This window comes from Homarus americanus, unplaced genomic scaffold (assembly GCF_018991925.1).
Source record: "Homarus americanus isolate GMGI-L3 unplaced genomic scaffold, GMGI_Hamer_2.0 scaffold52806, whole genome shotgun sequence".
Lineage (NCBI taxonomy): Eukaryota > Metazoa > Arthropoda > Malacostraca > Decapoda > Nephropidae > Homarus > Homarus americanus.
Window position 1 is genome coordinate 11,227,086 of NW_024720773.1, and position 9,410 is coordinate 11,236,495.

Sequence of the window (9,410 nt, forward strand, 5' to 3'; positions counted from 1 at the left end):
AGAGACGGGGGTGAGGGAGGGACTAGGGGCGGGGTGGGGGGTGTAGGGTAGGGTTATTATGGGTGGGGCTGTCTGAGTGGAGGTGATTAGGATGCAAATAGAGGGAGGTACTCTGTTGGGTGATGATGCCAGGAAGCTGAGGAGGAGGAGGTAGGAGGTAGTAGATGAGGGATAGGTGAGGAAGAGGAGGAGGATGGGAAGGATAGGAGGTAAGGTAGAAGCGGGTGGAAGAGGAGCAGGTAAGGAGGGGTAGGAGTGGTTGAGGAGGAGGAGGTGAGGAGGAAGACTAGAAAGAGGTGAGATGATAGATAGGAGTGTTTCAGGTAAGATCATGGAGTCCCCCCGTCCATGGGGGTCAGAGGCTCGTCGTGCGCTGTGTATCTTCTTCTGGATCAGCCAGCCCCTCCTCCCTCCCTCCCTCCCTCCTCCTCTCCCTCCCTCCCTCCCTCCCTTCTTCAGTGACCGCCCGGGAACACACCACTAATCCTCCTGTGGGCACACACACGAGATAGAGATGGCTATTCCTGGTTAAGTGAACACGTAAAGAAGGCACCAAACTGCTCAACCTAACCTCACCACCTCTATTTTACATGAACTAGATAGAGTAAAATTAGGTCCTAAAATCATAAAAAAATATATATATATTAATCTTTTATCTCCTCGTGTGTGTGTGTGTGTGTGTGTGTGTGTGTGTGTGTGTGTGTGTGTGTGTGTGTGTGTGTGTGTGTGTTGGTACTTCATTTTATTCGAGTGTAATTTACATCATTGACTGAACTGTTCTCTTAAGTAAATTCTCAACCAAGTCTTTATTTATTGAACAAGTTTACGTATCATTTATTCCTAAGATGTATTGATAAAGTTCTAGGTGGGTGGGGGTGTAGTCCTAGATAATGTGGTGTAGATTTGTTTCAACTTTAAACAAATTTCAATCGATTTTTTTGTGTACATAAGTGACACTGTTCATGATTAAAGCTTATTTTTATTTTTTTATCTCAGCTTATTTCACCTGATGATTAAAACACCTGAAGCTTTCTAGGGTTTTGGTTTTGGTTTGGTTTTGGTTTGGTTTGGTTAGTTGTTAGGTTAGGTTAGGTTTTGAAAAGGTTTGGTTTGCTTTGGCTTAGGTTAGGTTTAGATAAGGTTATATATAAAGATAGCCAAGATCGACAACAGTAACAGTAGCAGGAACACGACAACCAGTAGCAACATTCATCACCCTAACGAGGCCATTAGTAAACGTATCAATCAACAAACAGGGCAGAAAGAGCGGCTAGGGACAACAGCAACGGCGTCAACAGTAAACAGTAACAGTAGCGTCCATAAACAGTAACAGCAGCGTCCGTAAACAGTAACAGCAGCGTCCGTAAACAGTAACAGCAGCAGCGTCCGTAAACAACAACAACAACGTCAATACAAACAGCACCTTAACCTAACGGCAACAGTAGGGAAGGATGCATCATTAATACCAAAGATAACAACTGGTAGCGTGAAGAGCAAAAACACGAGGCAAGGTGAGGTAAGGTGAGGTAAGGTATCCACACCACCACCACCACCACCACCACCACCACAGTGCTTCCTGATAGACTAAAGGGTGCTGGACCGGTTCACCTTCAAGAGAGAGTGTGTGTGTGTGTATGTGTGGAGAGGACAGGACACATGTGGGATGTTAGTGGGTAGGGTAGGGTGGTGTGGGTAGGTAGTGTGATAGGTAGGTAGGTAGGTAGGGTTGCACCTCTGCCTTACGTCCCCCCACTCGGCTAGTCATTGAAGCACTACGGCCAACTGAACACACACACACACACACACACATGACTATCCCGGCTCTAGGTCACGTCACACTCGCTTCAGCATCCACCCTTCACGTGCTAAGAGGAGGCGGAGGAAGAATGAGAGGAGGGGGAGGAAGGAGAGGAAGAGGAGGAGGAAGAGGACAACGGTAATTAAAGCAAAACGAAAATAAACACCCCACAAGGTCTTACTAGTAGGTCTTAACAGTATCAACAATGTAAGGCTTTAAAGACCCTGGATGTTGTTATGTTTCAGTTAAGACACCCCCACCCTCCCCTCCTTTATAATACTGGGTAGAAAGACGGTGTAGAATTAACAAAGTTTAGATGGTCCTTGAAAGGGGGAGAAAAAACAAGGGAGGAGATGAGGGGAGGAGAGATGAGATGGGAGGGGAGGAGAGATGAGAGGGGAGGAGATGGGATGGGAGAGGAGGCAGCAAGAGCGGGTGGTGATGTAACTCTGTGTGTGTGTGTGTGTGTGTGTGTGTGTGTGTGTGTGTGTGTAATAATAATAATAATAATAATAATAATTAAGTTTATTGAAAAGTTCGCAGCCCGAAGGCTGAAAATATACATTGGACATAAATGACTTATTACATACATTGGTGGTTTAACAAAGCCTTCATTAAGAAAGGTAAAGAACATACAGTGAACATACAGATTAATGAAAAGGAACAAAAATGTAGTGGTCACCTCCCCAGATGGTATTAGGAGGACTCACGTGGTGTAGTAGTTCTTCACAGATGGTGTTAGAGGGCCTCACGTGGTGTAGTAATTCTCACAGATGGCGTTATGAGGGCCTCACGTGGTGTAGTAATTTCACAGATGGTGTTATGAGGGGCCTCACGTGGTGTAGTATCCTCACAGATGGTGTTATGAGGGGCCTCACGTGGTGTAGTAATTCCTCACAGATGGTGTTATGAGGGGCCTCACGTGGTGTAGTAATTTCTCACAGATGGTGTTATGAGGAGCCTCACGTGGTGTAGTAATTCTCACAGATGGTGTTATGAGGGCCTCACGTGGTGTAGTAATTCCTCACAGGTGGTGAGAGGGCCTCACATGTAGTAACTCCTTCACATATGGTGTTATGAGGGGCTCACGTGGTGTAGTAATTTCACAGATGGTGTTATATGAGTGAGGTGTGTTCCAGGCTCCTATCGTAGACGGATTAACACATCGCTGGCTGTTGGGTCTCAAGGCCGCTATCACTGGTACCTGGGACCTCACGTGAAGGTCAACTTGGGTACCACTGTTACTGTGAGTTGTTCTCACTGACTTAAGCACTGTTCACCACTGTTCACCCTGTTTAACACTGGTTCCATTCCTTTCCCAAATGAAATAGTAACTTCTGGCAGAACATGTTGATATTCCGGTGGGGAGGAGGGTTCAGGGAGGGTTGGTATGGGCCAACAATATTGACCTGGCTGCTCTGAGAGGAGCGCCAGGTACGTCTTGACCCTTCGGCATCAGTGATGTGTGTGTGTGTGTGTGTGTGCGTGTGTGTCCCCCACTGTCGCGTTGTCCGTCCTCATCTTCCTGATCATTCGCTCATATTCATCACTGTACTGTAAGGCGCTGCAATACCGTGTTTCTCCTTCCACTACCTGGTCCTGTTTCCACTATTTCTCATCATTATTATGGCTCAGAGATATAAAGAAAGATTAAGTTAGGCTACATTATAATATTCTTATGTTTACGTTCGACTGTGTTTATGCGATCTGTATATGCGATCTGTGTTTACGCGGCCTGTGTTTACGCGGCCTTGTGTTTACGTGGCTCTATATTTACGCGGCTCTGTGCTTACGTGGCTGTGTTTACGCGGCTCTGTATGTTTACGTGCGCCCTATATTTATGCGGCTCAGCGTTTACGTGGCTGTGCTTTCTTATACGGCTCTGCCTTACGTGGCTGTATCTTACGTGGCTCTGCGTTTATGCAGCTCCATTTTTGCGGCTCTGTGTTTATGCGGCCTGTGGTCTGTGTTTACGCGGCTCTGTCGCCGGTTCGGGACTGATAATACGAGGGAAAATTCACGCTAGATCTTAAGAATCTGAGCCAGACCTTTTGTGTGATGTGCAGTGGGTGGTGGTGGTGGGGGCGAGGGGTGTGCAGGATAGTGAAGGTGGGGAGGCGAGGGGTGTCCATGGTCTTGTATCCCTCAAGGTGTGCGTGAGGTCCACAAAGGAGAGAGCGAGAGAGAGAGAGAGATGAGAGAGAGAGAGAGAGAGAGAGAGAGAGAGAGCACCTCTTTCTTCCCCTCCTCCACCACCATCACCACCACCACTATATATCAACACTATCACCATCATCTCGTCTATCTCCACAGCTACCATCACCATTGTCATCCACCCCATAATCCCCCCCACACCACATATTATCCCCATTATCACCATAACTACCCACTATCTCTCATTCCATCCTACCCTCTACAACCCCCACCCTACCCTATACCGTCTACCCCATCTCCATAACTGTCCACCATCCCCTCCATCCCTCCTATCCTCGTGTCTCCAGCCTCCACACCAACCACCCCCAACGATCCTGAACTCTCCACACTTGTCCTCGACCCACACCGTCCTTCGCACACCCACACACACACGCCCACCCAACCTTCGGCCATCCATCCTTCACCCGTCTTCAACTTTCCACGCGACCTTGGTGATATTTTAGGAATCCCTTTATAAATCTTGAATTTGGAGTATAGTATTTGTTTATTTTATATCAGACAGACAGACAGACAGTATAGCTAGCTGGCGGGGGAGGCTGGGATACGAACCCTCCCAAAAGACGCGGATTTTATTTATTGTCAAATGAGGAATAAGATGGTCGAGTCTCGGTGTAATTTCGACGGCATTATTTTGGCCGCTAGCTCATAGGAGGGCCAGAGGGAGAAGGAAGAGGGGTGTTCTCATAGCGGTAGGAGCAGTTAGATGAGAATGTACTGTATACCGGTGAGAACTTTGGGAGAACTCTGGGTCTCCTCAGTTCCACACGCTCCTCTCCCATACTCAACCAAGCGAGAATTGTAGGCGTGTTTTAAGGCGTTGTTATGGGGTAGTGGTGAGGCCTCGGTATGTTCCACGGTCGGTGTTCAGGGGGACCTTTATCGCTGCCTGGCTTCCATTATGGCCCCTACATCACACCGTGTTTTAGTCGTCCCCTTTAAAGACTCTCAAAGTATCATTCGCGGTTCGTTGTAGATTATCCGCGGATGTGTGAGTGTGTCGTGAGGTGCGTGGGATGCCTCAGTGGGCCAATAAGGTGTTTTAAGAGGCCAGAGCGTCGCCCTTAAGGAGAAATAAAACGGCAGCTAGAGTGCGTTATAGTTAAACCTGAGGAGTAGGTCATTAAACCGACCTTCGGGATTATGGACTTACATTCGCGGTTCATTATAAAAAAATTGTTGGATTGTCTTGACATTCCACGGTAGGATTAGGTTAGGTTAGGTTAGATTAGATTAGGTTAGATTAGATTAGGTTAGGTTAGCGTTAAGTTAGGTTAAGTTAAGTTAGCATTAGGTTGGTTAGCGTGTGTCGGTGGTGTTGGCTTTTCAATCCCTAATTCTTGAGTCTTAAAGGTGAGTCTGATAGATAGTCAATTGGGTAGAAGGGCAGAGTGAGGTGTGAGAGGGATTGAGTGAGGTCTGAGTGGTGTGGGTGAAGGGTAAAGGGTGTGTGGGTGAGGTGTATGATTGAGGGGTGTGAATGAGAGGACAGTGGTGGGTGTAGGACAGCGAGTTGCGTGCGGGCGTGTTGATATATGTAGCTGGGATCCGCATTAGTGGAGGTCAGGAAGGTGCGACAACCCTCTGTGTGTGTGTGTGTGTGTGTGTGTGTGGTGAAAGGGCGGCATAAGAGAAATAGTAGGATAGGTAGGTAGGTATGGAGGTAAGGGAAGACGAGGGGAAATGGGGAGAGTGAGATAAAGAGAGGAAAGGGGGTGATGTAGGGGCAGGTGGAAGGGAAGGAGGGGGGGGTTAGTCGAGAGATTGGCTTGAACTCTAAGACTTGGTTCATAGTTGTTGAATATCTCCCTCCTTGTTGTCATCTGGTTAGGCGTCTGGCGGTGCTGCACGTCAAGTTGAAAGAGCAGGTCTGTGTTTTATTAGTAGTGTTGAGGAAGTTGTAGATTGAGGAGGGAGGGTATCCAGCGGTGGAGAGTGGATATTGAGAACCCAACAATGAAAAACAACTGAATAAATGTTACTCAGAACCTTTATGTGGGTGGGGGAGAGGGTTGGGGGGTGACTACTTTAGGACCCCGAGGGATTAAATTATTGACCCAGTTCTCTCCCGGTATCAAAATATGTGTTATGTAGGGTTCACTATCACCCCCTTCGGACTCTACTGTAGATGGTCAGCCGGGGAGACGAAATGGGTGAAGGCTGTGGTGTTAACTATTGATTTTTGAGTGATGGTCGTGCGCTGCGTGATCACTTTTGTAATGTATGTCTGTACCTGTGTGTTGTTATCTGTGTTTTGTTACCTGATGTTACCTGTGTTGTTATCTGTTTTACCTGTGTAGTTACCTGTCTTTTTTGGGGGGGTGTAATTGATTTCTCTCTCTCTCTCTCTCTCTCTCTCTCTCTCTCTCTCTCAAGCTGTGTCGAGGGATAAAGACTTGACCTAGTTTTTCTTTCTAGTGACCTACATCGCTCTTATCTTTCGTCACTGTTATACATGTGTGGGGATTTACTGTACGTCACTTTAAGCTAGCCCCCTCCCCTCCTCCCCTGACCTACATTCGCGTATTATGCATTTTTTTCATTTGTGACGTCATGTTTATTTTGTTTGTCTCCAATTTGTTGTTGCATATTTTGTTATTATTTCAATTGTGTGAGGTTGCATAATGACTGAGTTTGGGTGGAGGATGGTGAAGATATCACCCCCAACCTCACCCTCGATTTTCCCCAGGGACGCCCCCAGGAGGGAAGTGGTGGACCCTTGGGGATCCACAGACTGGGAGCCCTGAGGGTGATGGAGTCAGACCTGGCCATTATTATCGTATTAGCTGCCCCCCCCCCTCACCCCCCAAACACTCTTGGCCTCTGGGTGATCATTTTGGTGTGTGTGTGACACTTGAATCTAATATTTTGACCTGTGGTGACCTCTGGTAATGACCCCAAGGGACCTGGAACCTACACCCTCCCTTACGTCCTCCTTCCCCTTGACCTTCACCTCCTCCCCCACCTATGTCCACGACCCACTCCTCTCCCACTCTACCCCACTCCTTCCCACTCCACCACCGCGTCCCACTCCACCTTTCTCCCGTTCTTCTCCTCTAACCCCTTCCCTCCTTCTCCACCTTTCTCCTCCTAGTCTCTATCCCCCTCCCACCACACACACCACCCTCACCCTCCCACTAGCATATTCAATCTACGGTACAAAGTTTGCAGTTTGAATGGCCTCGATATTGCCTTGAGACTCTACCACAATGATGCTTTCTGTGTGTGTGCGTGTGTGTGTGTGTGTATGTGTGCGTGCGTGCGTGCGTGCGTGCGTGCGTGTGTGTGTGTGTGCGCGCGCGCGACGATAAAACTTTTGTTGGGTGAAATAAACAGCTAATTGTAGTTAGGAAAAAATCCACCTTCCATTTATTTTTTCCCAACGCTAATAAGTGATGTTATTGTTATTATAAAAGTAGTATTTAGTAGTGGTAGTAGTAGTAGTAGTAGTGGTAGTTGTTGTTGTTGTTTTTTGGTGGGGGGGGAAGGGGCTGGAAACCATGTCACCATACAGGGGAAAAAATGATTTAAAGGCCACTGAGGAATCGGACCCACCATCCACCACCCGTCACGACAAGTGGGTGGAAAATCCAATAATTGGTTAGGAGGAGATGTGAGTGAGCATTTTTGGGGTGACCTGACGAGCGAAGGAGCGTGACCCCCGAGGCGTCCCTAAGGTCATCGTGGGTCAGGTTCACCTCCCCGCCCCTCCCCCACGGTGACCTCTGGATAGTATGGCTGCCTCCCTCCAAGCGGCTTCTCCTTTATCTTTGTCTGTCTCTCCTCCTCTCCCCTCCCTTCCCTCCCCCTCCTCTCCCGCCTTCCTCCTCCTTCCTCTTCCTCCCCCCCCTCCTCTAGCTGTCAGTAAAGGTCATTGCCTAATCCTTCCCAGTATGAGTTCATCCAGGTACGTGAGTCAATAAGATGCTCATCCCCCAGTGGGAGTTATGTGAGGTTAGGTTAGGGTTGGGTTAGGGTTGGGTTAGGTTTGGTTAGGGTTGGGTTAGGTTAGGGTTGGGTTAGGTTTGGTTAGGTTAGGTATATATACAGTACGGTGATTCGTGTAGTTCTTTACCTATGAACTGAGAGGCTTAATTACAGGTAGGAAGCACAAGAACACCTGGGTTAAATAGACGTTTGTGTGTGTGTGTGTGTTTGTTTTAACTGTGCTGTGTCATTAGTTAAATACGGGTTGGAGGAGGATAGCGGCGTGTGTTTGTCTGTCGGCAGGTAAAGTGTGTTGTGTAACTCAAGCGTAAAAGGTGAAGGACTTGTTATTGCGTCTGTTGGTGCAGGTGTGTGGGGGGGGGGGTAGGTTTGGATTACTTGACGCAGGTGTGTAATCGAGCTGCTTGTGTGTGCGTGTGTAGTGTTGATTTGTTGATGTACTGTGCTTCTTCTCTCTCGTTCTACATACAGTAAGAGTGAGTGTTGCATCAGTGACCCCTTCCCTTCCCCCCTTTCCTCTTCCCCTCACTCCCCCTCCCCCCCATCTGTTTTATGGGGCAACTATCACTTATTCACAAACAGACCTTCACTGTCAGTTCCATCATGGTAGAGTTGGCTGGCTGGTTGACTGGCTGGCAGGATGTAATGTGGCATAATATATATTTGTATAGAATAAGAAACCACGACACGGGACGCTGTTTATGGTTGTCATGGTAACACGGCCGTAACAGAGAGGGTCTTTTTTTATTTATTGGATATTCTGTGTGTGTGTGTGTGTGTGTGTGTGTGTGTGTGTGTGTGTGTGTGTGTGTGTGTGTGTGTGTGTGTGTGTGTGTGTGTGTGTGTGTGTGTCGCCGCAATGAGTTAATATATTATACTATTCAATTTCTTCCGTGTTATCGTGTCTACATCTGGATCTTATTTACTCACATGTTTATACAAGACCCTAATTACAGGTTGGATTAAAGTTGTATAGAGATTCCAGTCAAGGTTTCATGTCGGAGTGGTTGGGGTGGGGTGGGGTGGGTGGGTTATTGCTGGAGTGGGTTGGGGTGCTGGGGGTGGGTTGTGGGTGGGTGGGGGGATATTTTATTTCTGGGGTTCAGGATAATGGAGAGACACTTGGGAGAGGATAACAGACGATCCTATCAGATTTGTGCACTGACGCGGATAAGATTGAGAGGATGATGCGGCCCACCCACCCACCCACCAACCCACCCACTCCACCTTACCCACCCTGTCCTCCTCCTCACCTACTTCACCCACCTTGTCCTCCACCTCACCCACTCTGTCCTCCTGCCCACAAACTTCACCCACCCTCCCCCCTGCCTACCCACCCACCCTGCCCACCCTCACCTGTGTTCTGGATGACCCTGACCGTGAGTGAGGTGGGGTAAGGTCACGGTGGGTCGTTAATGGAGGTCACACGAGGGCGATGTTGTTTATTTGTTTA